This window comes from Cydia fagiglandana, chromosome 14 (assembly GCF_963556715.1).
Source record: "Cydia fagiglandana chromosome 14, ilCydFagi1.1, whole genome shotgun sequence".
In the NCBI taxonomy this organism is placed as follows: Eukaryota; Metazoa; Arthropoda; class Insecta; order Lepidoptera; family Tortricidae; genus Cydia; species Cydia fagiglandana.
The window spans coordinates 8,751,821-8,768,192 of NC_085945.1; the positions used below are offsets into that span (position 1 = coordinate 8,751,821).

Genomic DNA, 16,372 nt, shown 5'->3' on the forward strand with positions numbered 1-16,372 from the left:
GTCATCAGGCTGTATCTCACGAACCGTGATAGCTAGACAGTTGAAATTTTCACAGATGATGCATTTCTGTTGCCGCTATAACAACAAATACTAAAAAGTACGGAACCCTCGGTGGGCGAGTCCGACTCGCACTTGTCCGGGTTTTTAGTATATGTATATATATATATATATATATATATATACAGCTGTCATCCTACCCATCGAGTTTGAAAAACACGTACACATACATACTTACATGTACAGTGACTTTGAAAACTCAAATCAAAATATTTGATAAAAATAATGATGAATAATAGCTCGCTGGTTGGCTTTGACTCGGTAAACCATCGAAATAGGTACCATTAACCATACGCCAAGGAAGCGTGAAGCTTAGCGTTTTACTGACGGTGACGTTCCAAAACGCTCTTTCATTAACAATAACGCTCAAGTAATATTAATTATGGCTAAAGACAATTATACCGTAAGGCGATTACGTCGAGATGACGTCGCGAGACGCCATAAATTGCCTCCATTAAAATTCTGAGGCATTCCAAATTTGAATTTCGGAGGTAAGCGGTACGCGCGACATTTGGAAATCGAATTTGATAGTTACAAATTGTTCTTTAATGGCCCCCGGCGGAAAATGGGCCTATTTGCGTGTTTAGGGTTTAGCAAGAGATGCTTTTGATAGATACTGCGGTTTTGTTTATATTATGTTACTGGCTTTTGAATATTATTGCATAATCTAACAGAGTACTTACATATAAATTGTTTGAGATAACTTACGTTCTCTATGTTTTCGTTGGTATTTGTTTGCGAATGATATTTAAAGGTAATAACTTTATTACTAACATTAATAACCAATATAAATTCATCATAAAAGTGTAAGTACGAGACAAACTACATGATCGTAGGTATATTTTTTAGCTTTCATTTCTTTTCCGAAGATGCTTTCAGTAAGTAAATTTACTACTAAGTAAATGTAATATCTTTGCTTACCCCTAAAAAGTCTACGTCACAAATAAATACTTTTTTATTATAGGTATTGGAGGCAAACCAGCCGACGAACCACCTGATGATATGCGATTACCGTCGCCCATGGGGTGTTCAACACCAGACGGTTGTAAGTACGTTGGCGGCCTATAAGATTGAAGTACGCCTGAAGGTTTGAGGTAAGTACCTTATACCTTTAAACGAGCATTTCTTGTATATTTATATAGGAAATTTTTTACACAAATTGACTAAGCCCCACGGTAAGCTCAAGAAGGCTTGTGTTGTGGGTACTCAGACAACGATATATATAATATATAAATACTTAAATACATAGAAAACAACCATGACTCAGGAATATCTGTATCATCATACAAATAAATGCCCTTACCAGGATTCGAACCCGGGACCATCGGCTTCATAGGCATATATGTATATATTTATTTCGGCGATTTCGGAAACGGCTCTAACGATTTCGATGAAATTTACTATATGGCGGTTTTCGGGGGCGAAAAATCGATCTAGCTAGGTCTTATCTCTGGGAAAACGCACATTTTCGAGTTTTTATGTTTTCCGAGCAAAGCTCTGTCTCCCAGATATTTGTACTAATATTAACAGTAAGTCTGCAATGTATGTGTAACACGGCAGCGTAGTCAGAGACGTAATTAATTTGAATTAACATAAACAAACACAATAATAATATATGCAGCAAACGTTTGTACAAATTAGCGAGTTTGAATAAATATTTGGTCCGCGTTAATTACCAATTACTTGTGTAATTCGGTTTGTTTTGTTACATTACATTGTTTATAATATTGCTCGCTTAGTTGGTTTCCAATTTTCAGACAGGTACAATTAATTAAAATAAACAGAACTCGTCATAATATTATACATACTAAATAATAGTTAATATTTTGAAATAGGACCAGACCTAAAATAATAAGGCTTATTATGATAGTTTTCATTTTGATTCATTGTATAAGCCTTATTAAGTGCCTACTATGTATAATTAAAATAAGTTAAGCTTTATTTTATTTCATTTCAGCTTCCAATTATAAATGAAAAAATGCTAGATTTGATTTTTTAATAAAATACTTTAAGTAAAGCTTTTATAAGTAATCTTCAAACTTTTTAAACATTAAGTGCTATCAATTACATATTAATTTAAGTCTAGATATACCCAGTAATAGTATATGTATGAAGTAGATATTAGACATAACATACTATGAAATAATCGGCTGAGATCTCGAAATTATCCACCTAGGTACGTGATTGAATCTGATCATTGAATTACCGTCTGTGCTCATGTTCTAAAGACATAATTAATCAATCATGGATAGAGATAATTCAATTAATCAGAATATTGTCTTCGGTTCCCCCCATAGTTAGTTATTCATGAAATACAGCTATTTAGGGCCACTTGCACCACCCAGGGTTAGCCACTAACTCGGAGTTAACCGTTAACGCAGGGTTAAATTGTACTCCGGGTTTAACTGGTTCACCCCGAATTAGTGGCTAACCCTGGATGGCGCAAGTGGCCCTTATACGAGTATGGATTATGTCGCGCATAATCAATTTATAATACATACAATCCGACGTTTCTAACCCTTTACTGTGTACCTACGTGGTCAATCTACCTAGACTTAAACTAGATAATAATAATAAATATTTTGTATTTGTGTTTTTTGAAATAGGTAATGAAATATGGATACCAGTACAATTTGATACTGGGTTAACGGTTTCACCCCTTAACCCCGGGTTATTGGGATGATGCAAGTGGGCCTTAGACCCACTTGCACCGTTAACCCAGTGTAAAATTGTACTGGTAGCCATGGTAACTCCAGGTTTAACCGGTTAACCTCATGGTTAGTGGGTTGGAACAAGTTGTCCTTAGAGGGTAACAATAAGTAAGTTAGTACAGGAGTATTAATGGGGGGAAGAAAGGGTAGTTTTAACCACTTTTACTTAAGTAGACGCTAGTCGAAGTCTAAAATCGAATTAAGTATAGAACTACCGACATCAAAGCTTATAATCCCGACCGCAATCGCCGTCAATCACGAGACCTCAACACGACCTAATTGTCGGATAAACATTCTAATTTAGTCGCCGCAACTATTGCCTACAGGCAACTAAAGGTAATCCGTCCATTTAGGCTTTAGGTAATAATTAGGCTTTTACTAATGATGTTAAATTCACGCTAGTCACCAAAGAGCTGGCCAATATTATGCTCAGCGGCAATATTTTGCCTTGTTGTCTTTACCAAAGGGGCAACGCGGCCAGCCTTTTGCGCGAATTGTCCCGCGATCAAGACTCAGGGGGTCTAGCCAAGGTGACAAACGTAGACAAACGCCAAATGAAAAGTAAAAATATATCGTGATGTGATGACAGATGCAACGATGAGTTTCATTTGAAATTTGCTATCAGCGAATGTTATCTTCGCCAGGCATATTAGTTAACTTTATAAGTTAAAATTTGTGTTTAATATTGTATTTTTACTTTGTCGTAGGTAATAAAGTTTTACATAAGTATGTAACCCTACTTACTAACTAGTTTTCAGTTTTCACTGTTTAAACTACATAGTTTTATCTGGGATTTTTTAGTCAAACGTAGTTTGCGCGATGTTTTTACAGAGGTGTATAACCATATTAAATACGGTTATAAACGAATAAAATACATAAAGTAACAATGTGTGTGTGTGTCGGCGTGAAATACTTATGTTATTTTTAGGTAAACGGGAGAACCGGGATTATTTTTATGTCAAGGGCATAGTAAAGCAAGTGCGTCCCAAAATAGCTTACTCAGCGGGAATGGCAGTCGGAGTAGCAAGTTCATTATGTATTAAACCAGTGAGTTTACATAACCTGGTGTTTTTAAGGTTTTAAATAACAGTATTAAGCTAAGTATTCAGCTGAAAAACTCTTTAATATTGTGGTATACGTAGCGAATTTATTTAAGCGCATGGCGTAGGTAACATTGTAGGCAAAATTATAACTAAAAAAACTTAAATAGCGAATGAGTTAACTGTTTAACGAATAACAACACTTATAAAATATGAGATTGAGTTTTAATATGAATAAGTACAGTTATATGTATATACCTACAACAGGTATACACCCTAAACTCACGTTTCGAAAAAAATCTTAAGCCTTTGTAACCCTTTAATAGTTTATAAGAAGTCCTCAATTCAAGCCTCATTGCCACCTTAAGGGAAGGTAAAACAAAAAGATGACGTTTCAGGGTGGTAATTTTTTTCCTTATCTTATAAAAGGTAAAAACCAGTTTCCATCACTCCTATTCTTTTAAGTATTTGTCACTATTTTTACTTAACCACAAACACAGCGGGAGATCGTTCGTCGTCAAAATATCGAGCTAAAAACAACAGTTTTACACGAGCGCAGTTGTCTCCGCCCATAATGGGCAGCAATTTGATCCCCGGGCATTGGGCACCCTAATGCAAGCTTCGAAACCCAACACCTCCCTATAACCAAACGTGGGCGTTGTATCTCCGACCCACCGCCTATGCAATAAAGGTTTAATTTTATTTGTAAGTTGAGTTGAATAAATGACCTTTCTGTTTCATGTTTACAATTACCAAGTTGGTTATTCAGTTAAATATATCGCTGATGGTTTTTATGGGTAGGTAAAGAAAGGTTTTTTCTTGTTTTGGCGCCGGCATTGTAAGATGGTAAAGGTGTTTAAGACGTATGAAGGCAAGGAAGGTGTCAATACTCGTAAAGCTGGTGGTTAATGTTGTAGGCGTAAACACAGTGTAGGTAATTATAAATAATCCAATCTATTTAATTATCAAAGATCGTACATTTTCCAGGATTTTTGGTGCAGTAGAGTGGTGTTAACGGAATTGGTATAGATAATTTCAACTGAAATGGTAAATTAAGGTTAATATTAACGTAATTAACGCTAATTAATCATTAGCGTTGAAATTATTTATACCAATTCCCTTAACACCACTCCGCTGTACCAAAAATGCTGGAAAATGTACGATGTCTGTTAATTATCTAGTGCAGCGGTCGGCAACCTGCGGCCCGCGGGCCGCATGCGGCTCGTGAAACTGTCACTTGCGGCCGGAGTGCCGCCTTAGCTATTTTGTTTGTAATAGTGACAAACGACAATGTCTCATAAAGTCATAAATATTAACAAAGTACGGCCCGCGTCACCTCCGTTAACTACTATGTGGCCCTTGGCTGCTAAAAGGTTGCCGACCGCTGATCTAGTGGAATCATAGTGCAGAGCCGGTAACTGCTACAAATTTGTAGTATGTTATTAGGGCTCCAATAAACTGCCGGGGTGACAGAGCAGGCCATTCAGGGTTGCCAACTCCAATTTTTTTATAACCCAGTGGTCTCAACTTAAAAACCCCTAAAACTGTACTATTATTTTGGAAAACCCACTAAATAAAAAATAAAAGAAATTATTATAGATTTCGAAATTTAGAACATTATTATGATTTTGAACCGGTTCGACATTTTAATGATCATACATATGAACGTTATATACATATGGTCAAGAAAATCTTGTCAGTAGAAAAAGGCGCGAAATTCAAATTTTATTTGAGACGATATCCCTTCGCACCTACATTTTTTCAAATTTGTCGCACTTTTCTACTCTAAAAAACCCTAAAAAAACCACTAAAAATATTTAGCCCCTAAAAAACCCCTAGCTGGTTTATTTCCCCCTAAATTTAGTGGTAAAACCACTAAGTTGGCATCCCTCTGGCCATTTACTCCAATTATACTATCCAAACTATGCATTGACAATTTGACATACATCACGTGTATCAAATGACAGCAGATTAATAAATACGCATAAAGGTGTCAGTCCATTTCCAACGACAGCTGCAATACTGTTCATTTTACTATGGAAATTGACACTGACAGCGACGCGTTCAGTACCGGTAGTGCAGCTGCGGTAAGAAATGGAATGTTACCATAAGACAAAGCATATAACTTCACCTTATTCTTATAAGCGGCCGTATAAAGTAACAAAGTTAGACTAAAGATACCTAATTTGAGAGAATAAAGAATGCTTAATACTCTAGAGCGAGAAAATCACGTCGGGCGGGATTTTTAGTCCGTAAAACAAATGACGCGCAATGTTTTACGGCGAGCACTGCTCATCCGTCCTGCTTTAACTGATAGACTTTTATCGGTCTGGAGATCCGTTAGGGTAAAAAAACTACTTAATGATTAGCACTGAAAAGTAGCAGTGGTCGGCGCATGATTTTTCAGGGCTGCTGCTGTCTTAACTTCTAGTCGCCCTGATATCAAAACTTACAAGACAAATGCAATTTTGATTTGTCAAAGTAAAGAATCAAATTAGAATTGAACGGAACACTTTTTTATAGGCGGCTAAAAATTAATTCTATGTAAGGTCAATATGGCTAATTCCGTCATAGGGACTATTCCGTCCACTAGCGTTTTTCTCGAAAAACTAAGAACATTGATAATTTGGTCAACAAAGCAGCGATTACTTTTAGTTTCAGCAATCAAAAGCAAATGGTTTTTTTCCTCCGATTGAAAATCAAAGAAATATACGCTCGTGGACGGAATAACCCCATGACGGAATTAGCCACATGGGGCTTAAGTATAGATATTGACATTTTAAATGTTCTAAGTACAACAAGGAGCCGATTCTGATATAACAACTTGTTACGGTATTGATCTTTATTTTGATACCACCTTGACGGTCATTGTGAAAGTGAAGTGTGAATGTGAAAGTCGTGCGTGAGATGCGCGCCAATCACCGAGACGATCGTCAAGTTTGTAACCGATGGTGGCCCGCGCAAAAATTCTGAGGCGCAATATGGCCCTTAGGTATAAAAATTTGGAGACCCCTGCTATAATACTTTATAGCATAGTCTAATAAAACATGGCCTTCTCTTCCCAAAGTGACACAAGCCTACGTCACAATAACATGGCCGCTATATATAGCGCTATCGCATATTATCGTGTAGCGCTGTCGCATGATGACGTAGGCTTGTGTCAGTCACGTGACCACGAAAAGACGGGAAGAGAGTACCAGGCGGAGTATATTATTATACCATGGTATTAGGTGTTTGGGAACGTAGGTTCGTATCCTACCGGCTGCGCCATGTAATGTATTAAGAGTATAACGAAGCCACTTCAGCTGATTAAATACTGATTTATTTTTCTTGCATGCCGATACAACCTACCCTACATCTCAATCTACCCACATACAGGGTGTGTCTGACCTTCGGGCTTTAAATTCAGGGCTCGATTCTACTCGCTAAACTGAGCTACTTTTATTATGGCACCAACCCCGAAATCCCGAAAAATTTTTTTACTTATTCATACATTTTGGCTAATCAGACGTCGACGTTTTCTATGGAAAAGCCAAAAAAAATTCCCCGATTTCAGGGTTGGTCTCATAGTAAAAGTAGCTCAGTTTAGCGAGTAAAATCAAGCCCTGGATTTAAAGCCCCATGGTCAGACACACCATATATAAATACTGACAGTATCAAAACCAGTTTCAATCCATAACAAATTGTTGAATTAGAATCTACTTCAAGCTATTTGATTACCGCTAAGTGGGATGACTGGGAACAAGAAGGATAATTAGACAAAGGTAATGGCTCCTCTACACGATGGGCCAGCGCCGGCCACTCCAAGGGACCATGCGGTAGAATGAGATAGCAATATCACTTGCTCCCTCTAACGCATAAATGCGTACCTTGGAGTGGCCGGTGCTGGGCCATCGTGTAGAGGAGCCATAATAAATACATAATCCCATCATCTTTGAATGAGGATTTACCAGTTTCAAGGTCATTTCCTACATTAAATTATAAATTAGTTCATAGTCTTCTGGCCCTATTCGAACTATAAGATACTTCAGATAGTACGGCTAGATACGATTTGTATCAGATATGTCAGTATCAAAAGTGACGTTTCTTCAAACAAAAACATCAATTTCGACACTGACATATCTAATCCATATCGTATCTAGTCGTAATATTTGACGTATCCTAGAGTTCCAATCGGGCCGTTAGTCATTAACAATTGTCTAAAGTTACCCCATCTGTCCCTAGTTACCCCACTTGGTGGTAACGGCATCAGCCCTAGTGGCTTGATCCCGATTCGTTCTTGACGTATTTTTAAACGACATTTTACCTTCATTGCCGTCCAGGGAGTCATGTCGAGTCAGGATACTTACCTGTAAAGAAAAGAACCAAATTAATACCAAGATGAGGAAAAAAACGCCATTATGCTTTGAACATTTTCCAACGCTACTTAAATACTTAGAGGTAAAAAATTTCTTCAATATTGAACGAGCTATTGTTTCCAATACTTAAGTCTATTGTCTAGCCTAGAAGCTTAAAAAACTAATAGATACGTCGACATTGTAAAGGAATCTTTAGAAATATTAAATTTTATCGTAATTAAAAACCGGACGACTCATGTCATGCAAGTCGAACTCGCCCACTGAGGGTTTCGTACTTTTTAGTATTTGTTGTTATAGCGACAAAATAAATACTCTAGCTATGACGGTTCTTGAGGTACAGCCTGGTGACAGACAGACAGACGGAAAGTGGAGTCTTATTAACAAGGGCTCGTTTTTACCCTTTGTGTACGGAACCCTAAAAACTAACCAAGTTCCTGGTGATTTATTTTTAACTGCGGTATCACGACCTAGCCCAACATTTCGTTGCATACGAGAGGTCGTGTCAAGTGACTGCTTGCCTCTCACTCATGGTTTAGACGAGTGAGCGAGATGTAATCGTTCATTTGTAAAAACAGCTGGACTACGGCTAAAAAGTAATTATAGTTAAAGATTTTGGTAGGTATGTATTATATTGAGACCGTCATTTTTCTTATGAAATATTATGAAGCTTATTTGAAGACTTGTGTTAGTTTAAAAAAAAAACAAATCCTGAATCTAATTTAGTCTAGTCGCAGAGCCACCTAATAATTGAAATAAGAATACCTATTCTGTTTCAAAAATCTTCCAATACGTATACTCTGTTTATATTTCTGTTTCCAACGGTTGTGAATTTACAAATTTGCGTTCGTTTTAACAAACAGAAATTCTTGATTTGAATATCCAATTAATATTATCGTAGTCTTACACGAAAACAAGTGAATCGTTAAAATTGAGACAACGGCTGTTACCGAACTGTTCCCAACATCTGTGTTCGGGAACAAAAGTAATCCGAACGAACGGCTTATACACTGCCCAAGTAATCCGAAAGGCTTTTCTGCGGTTAAATTTCGAACGAACTTTAGCCCTTTCAGTTCGGCGCGGTCAGCTGCATTCACATTTCAAACTGACACGTTCCAAATTTAAATTTTGCCCTCTGTAATGTTGAATTTGGAATATGAACGTGATTTGAGAGAATACATTTTGGTCTGTCAAGCAAAGTATGTCAGTAGCAATGTACAGCAAAGTGAAGTAAGGCAACATTCAAAGAGCAGTGTTGCGCTAAGAAAAGCAGCTATGTACTTAGACATCGAACCAAAACATGTAATCATAACAACCTCAAATTTTACACATACATATTTACGATCAACGAGCATGATTGTACATTGTAGACACCTTTGCTTAAATTCATGCACATCTTATTTAATATATTGGTAATTAATGGTGACATCAGAAAATTCTCTTGAAATAGCAACGATTCAGAATGTAAACAAACAAAATGGCTGTCATTCACGATCCACATTCCACAGATAAAACACAGATGACAAGCGATTTTGGAATTATTCGAAAACAGTGTTGCTAACCCGCGATTTTTTAAATTTGCCGCCTTTTGGTACTGACAAGATTTGATAAACCAAGTAAAAATTTTAAGATCATGACTAGAATCTAATGGTCATAAAATAAATTAAAAAAATATATTATAAAAGCGTGGAATAAATTATAGATGGTCAAGCAAATCTTGTCAGTAGAAAAAGGCGCGAAATTCAAATTTTCTATGGGAAGCTATCCCTTCGCGCCTACATTTTTCAAATTTGCCGCCTTTTTCTACTGACAAGATCTGCTTGACCAAGTATATGTGTATGGGTTGATTCACCAGTTCACCACGTTTATATTTTTTAAATTTGTCGGTTTTTCCTACTGACAAAGTTGGCTTGCCAGACAAAATACGATTATGTACATGTATAATTTATTTCATTCACGAAAAAGGCAGGAGTTAAAGTTATAATGTCGAAGTTTAAATTAAAGTGCATTTTGAATATTGAAAGGCTAAACTGGGATCAAAGAAAGTGAAACAATAACTCAAGTATTTCCGCAGAAAAGTTCCTATTAAGTTACTGAATGACGTGAATTTAAACTTCGCAAAGCGGGAAAAAAATGCAGAAAGCGCTTCGGGCAGTTTGTTTTGGCTCAAATTAAAATTCCGCTGGGCTTCGGCACAAATTCGTGCTTAATTAAGCTAAATTGTCTAATTAAGGGAATTTTTGAAGTTGACGTCGAGAATATGAAACAAAATTTGATTTTCTGATACAATAAGGATCGAGTTTCTTAATTAAAGTCATCCTAATTCCCTGGCGGGTGCCCAAGTTTTCTTTGGAATTTCCAATTTTCATTTAAAATCGTCTATTCGGCTCGATTCTAATGGATATCGATTTGTAAGCTTGAAAGAATCAAGAACAATTGAAAAGTCGTAAATTGATTGGTGACCGATATTTTTTATTAAACAAAAAAATAATAATGTATGTTAACAACATTTCTGTCACCAGTAGGGATAGAATGGTTGCGCTTTTATTAAATTGGTTGGTGTTAAATGTCTCATAAAAACTCTTGCCCTTCCTTACATACTTCTCAGAATGTGACGGCCCTCGGTGACTGGCGATAAAATCGTGTCCATCATAGACCCGCAGCTTAAGTTAAAATATATTTATAATATACCATATTAATAATTAATTACATGTAACATATGAAATAACCAATGCGATAAATATTCATTAACTAGCAATTATTGGCGTCGATGTAACGGGCCAAGTTTCCACTAAAATAATAACGGCACATTAATCGTGACGACAATTATTATTTATTGACTCGCAATAATTCGTTATTGGTTTATGTGTTTGAGGGTTTCGTTTACATTATTCACACATGATGGCGTAGCAAATATAGACGCCATTTTTTTTTTAATTTAACAATGAAATTAACTTGATAACACAGATAATGTATGTGTAAATGATTATGTGAGACAAAATTTCACAGTAATGAAGATATTGGGTTAGGTATACGACGTTTAGGTAAATGCTAAAAAAAAACACAAATATTTACATACATCTCGTACATATATTATACACAAAATACACACAGAATTTAGTGCATTGTGAGTAACTACAATTTTCCTGGAAAACTGCGTATTTATTCTTAAAAAAAAACTCGCAAAATCTTTTTTGCGAGTTTAATTGCCAGTACATATAACCGGGGCTGCGGTGTGGCGTTAGAACCGTTGGTAGCTTTGGACATTCGTAAGTGCATTATAACATGGTTGAATTGAAGAATAAATACTTCCACTTTAATTTCAAATAGCTACTGCTAAAGGTACTTCTGATTCTCAAGGTCCTTATACGATTCTTGGTCCTTATAGCGCTCTTTTTTGTTTTGCTTTTGAATACTGATACAAATAATCTTAATTTTCTATCAGTCACTTAAAGCTTTACATTAGATATTTAAAGTAACTCGTAAGTACATGCATTGATATCATCATTAAATGCAAGTAGTTTCCACCATGATGTATCATTAAATGATATAATGACGTTTGCCATTAACATTGGAGCTTTACGAGTCCGTGTTACAGGTAATTAATAATACGAGCTGTATAAAAGCTATATAAGAGTAATAAGAGTTACGAATGAGGGGCCTTGGCATGGTAGCACATGTTGGTTGAGTAACTGTTTAATATACAGGGTGTTACTGACCATCGGGCTTTAAATCCAGGGCTCGATTTAACTCGCTAAACTGAGCTACTTTTATTATGGCACCAACCCCGAAATCCCGCTTTTTTTTTTCCATACATTTTGGCTGATCAGATGTCGACGTTTTCTATGGAAAAGCCAAAAAAATTTCCCCGATTTTAGGGTTGGTCCCATAGTAAAAGTAGCTCAGTTTAGCGAGTAAAATCAAGCCCTGGAATTAAAGCCCCATGGTCAGACACATACTGTATACGTATGATGTACATTTTAGAAATGATTTGTAAGCGCACCTATCTGACCAGTAACCATTTAAATCAGAGCTGAAACACAAATAAGCTTATATATTATGTAGTTTATAGTTAATTATAAATAAAGTAATATTGATAGTAGCGGCCTTATTCGAACTAAGTTACGGCAATAATTTACTAAAGAATGATATGGATCGGATATGTGAGTGTCAAAAGTGACGTTTTTGTTTGAAGAAACTTTACTTCTGACATATCCATTACATTTCGGTATCTTTAGCAAATTTTTGATGTAGGTATCTTAAAGTTCGAATCAGGCCCTACGTGGGCGTAAATCACATAGAAAATTATGTTTTATTTTAATGTACTTGGGAACGATATCCCATACTGTATTAAATAATTTTACGCAATGCTTAAGTTCGTACAAGTACAAGCTTCGTTCTCTTCTTCCTCGCGTTATCCCGGCATTTCGCCACGGCTCATGAGAGCCTGGGGTTCGCTTGACAACTAATCCCATGATTTGATGTAGGCACTAGTTTTTACGAAAGCGACTGCCATCTGACCTTCCAACCCAGACGGTAAACTAGGCCTTATTGGGATTAGTCCGGTTTCCACACGATGTTTTCCAGCACCGAAAAGGGACTGGTAAATATCAAATGATATTTCGTACAAAAGTTCCGAAAAACTCATTGGTACGAGCCGGGGTTTGAACCCGCGACCTCCAGATTGCAAGTCGCACGCTCTCACCGCTAGGCCACCAGCGCTTACAAGTACAAGCTTCGTTACCCTGAGAATACTCAGACATGGCTAGTTAAACCCATCGCAGACCATTAAAATCGATCCAGCCTGACGCTAACGTGCATTTATATAAATCACTGCTAAACGCCCATAACTGCGACAAACACCCGACCTGGTGCCAATTTTGACATAAAATAAATGGCGACGAATTCGTTACAGTAGAAAAATCGTTAGTCACTTGAAAAAAAAGGAGAATGAATGACGTTCACTCGAGTTGCCAGCTGTTTCCGTCAGCTGATAGAGCGGATATTGGCTGTTAGAGAGACGCCTTCGCCCTCTCTTTCCACTGAATAATGCCGTCCTTATCGGCGATTTTAATTTTTCATTCGTCACCTAATGAGGCCGCTTTCGATTGGGAATAAACTCTGAAGCTCGTAGGTATTTGTAGGTATAAACGTAGTAATACTGCGGCAAAAACATTCAACAAAGATGTGATTTAGGTCAAATGTCCTAGTTGCAAAACTTAATTACAATTTTGTTAAAATTACTTATGCACAAATCGCGTGTTTTGGGACTTGTTACATTAAACCCATTGTAAAACTTGGCAGAATAGTAGTTTTAGATCTCGTTTTGCAATAAAAAAAAGTATAATACCTTCAAGCTTGCACGCGATTCGAATGCGGACGTCGTGTTCGAAATTTGAACTGGCCAAGTTTATAAGCCGTATTTTGCGGTTCGCATTTCAAAATTTTAACGGGAGGAGTTCGTTCGGAAACAAAGCTCGTTAAAATTGCAATTAACTAACAAGACCGACGGAAAATGTTAAATAAACACTATCACGAGTATTAATCTCAGCTTTGATTTTTATGTGACTATTTAATTTTCATGCAGTAAATTTTGCACGTGAATTGAATTTGAATATTTCCCGGAACCCCTTAAAGTTCATGCGATATGTGTAAACTAGAATGTCCAAAATAATTAATTTCAAAGGGAAAACATTTCAGATTTAAATTTTAATCCAATGCATTCGATTATTCAGAAGGCATTGCATCAGTCGTATTTAAAGTATCAAAAGTTTCTGTTTGTTTGAACTTTATCCCGTCCTACTAAAATTCGATTTCGTATGCATAAAGCAAAATTAAGTCACGGATTTTAAGAGCGAAGTTTTGACAGAATTTCGCTGGAAATTCGCGGTTTCATGCCGCCGTTTGTAAAATTAAGAAGGTTTAATATATAATAATGGACGACCTCTGGGAGGGGAATGTTTGCTTTGACAAATTGCTAGCCATTAGTCAAATATTAAAGGATCCCTTATGAATACAATAACAATTCTTGTACGTACTGGTGTAATGAAGTTACCTACCAACATCCGAAAACGTGCATGGTTGTTTTAAATAGAACCCTTTAATTTACTGTTGCCCTGGTAAGTCTTGTATTAAATATTTAGTTAGTATCCAATAGAATCCATCAAACAACTGTTTATCAAGGGTAATATTGGACTTCTTAAAAATTGTTTTCTGGTCATTACATGCTGTTCGGTATTAAGTACCAATGTAAGTTATCTAATTTTATGTATGTAATAAAGTGTAATATGGTCTATATTTGTCTGAAAATAATTTATTACTTAAAATAGTGAAGGCGAATCCATAATATTAGCCTTACCACTGGCTTGACACTGACGTGACACTGACATTTTCCTAGCATGTGCGTAAGTTACTTCCTACTCTTCCTAGGCATTTCGCTCGTACTGGCATAATAGTGCGAGCGAGATGTACAGAAAGAAAGTTACACAGAGGTTAGCGACCATTTCAGTACAAACTGGTGGTAGCCATACCTATAGATACCTATATTGTCAACGATATTTTGTATTTCGCAAAATATATCCACATTCTAATAGGTATTCCGTATCGCAACGTATTATTTAGGGTCAGTAAACGATACAGACAGGAGCTGATCGGCATTTCCTATTTAAATAAGGCAGAAGCAATCTTCGGGGTTCGAGCAGCCTACTAGATCCCTAGGGACGGCACTGCATTGCGGTGGTATTGCCCGCGATGCACGCAAAGCCTCCATTACGTTCAGTTATTGATAACATATTTATGAGGATATAGCGCTAGAGCGTAATATAATAAATTAAGATACTGGAGCAAGCTGTGGTTACCTATAATTGGACAAACCTTGTAATCTGTAGCTTACATAACATTAAAGGTGACCTTTAATGTTATGTAAGCTACAGATTAACTATTTTTTCATGATGTATTGTCTGTTGGTGATCCTAATGAAAAAAAAAATTCAAATGTATCAAGACGTTTATACCGCCTCGAATGATGATTATGATTCCTTTTACGGTTCCTTCACTTCGCTTTTGGTTGGGTTTAATTTAAAAATATTTGATGTGTTTACCGTATTTTTATTACTTATATCATTCGATGCGATGGGTAATAATTAAAACACATGACATTAACCTGGATCCTAAAAACCTTAACCTTAAAATGGATTCTAGAAATAAGAATACAAAAATGTATAGTTAATATCTTAAGAGTCTCTGAGGTATTATTTGGACAAGGTCCTTAGCGCTGCTGATCATCCTATAAATGTTGTTTTTCTGTAAGTAATATTATCATTATCACGTATTCTGTTTTAAACTTTGCATATAAAAAAGTTACAAGTCTCTGAATTCAAAATTTTCCGCAAGAACTTCTCTATATTCACCGAATGCTGAAAGTTTGAGGAAGTAAGTCCGATAAAGTACACTCGTAATCTAATGAAATAAGGTTCAATTTCAAGTAAATTCAATGCACATGGGGTTAATTGTAGAATAGAATGATGCATAATTTGCATTCAGGTCATTTGACATGCAATTTTCTTTGTAAACTCGAATTTTAAATATGATAATTGCACAGCTATGCACGTTCCGTGAATTGATGGCATTATTCATACTAATAATTCATAACAGCTTATTAACTTCGCTATTATTTCATTTGCGACGCCATATTTCTTGAAGGCAACATTTATTTTGCTCAACGGAAAATAGCTCCTATTTTCGGCTGATGAAATCAGTCGGGAATTAAATCATGTTGGGCAACATAATGATATTCGTTTCAATTTGTTAGACTGTGGACACAAGTCAAATAAGTATGAAATCCGGACTTTCCGTTTTTGCTGCAAATTAAATACATAATTATACATTTTAAATCTTCTCGAGGCAGAGGTGTAGGGTTGGAGCCGGTAATAGCTTTATTTGAGGATGATAAGCGCATAGTAATATGCCTAATTGAATAAACTAATTTTTACCTTTTTTATCTTTTATCTTTTATATTTTGTTTGTTTGGGATTTTTTAGGGGGACATCTTGGGACACAGATCAACCTAGCCCCAAACTAAGCAATGCTTGCACTATGGCTGCTAGACGACGATATACATACTTATACAGATAAATACATACTTATATACATAGAAAATTACTCATCATGACTCAGAATCACACAATCACACAAATAAATGCCCCTATATA

The 16,372-nt window shown here is 36.2% G+C and overlaps 1 protein-coding gene across 5 annotated transcripts in view; it reads right to left on the reverse strand.

Annotated features, from left to right (window-relative positions):
* Positions 1-16,372, reverse strand: part of LOC134670708 (brain tumor protein) — a 502,486-nt gene that overhangs the window by 11,975 nt on the left and 474,139 nt on the right. Inside the window, exon 4 of one of the 5 annotated variants that reach the window (XM_063528524.1) lies at positions 8,115-8,157. The exons of the other annotated variants lie outside the window; for them this stretch is intronic. The gene's annotated coding sequence lies outside the window, so the exon portion shown is untranslated. The remainder of the gene's footprint in view (positions 1-8,114; positions 8,158-16,372) is intronic. 5 annotated transcript variants of the gene reach the window in all.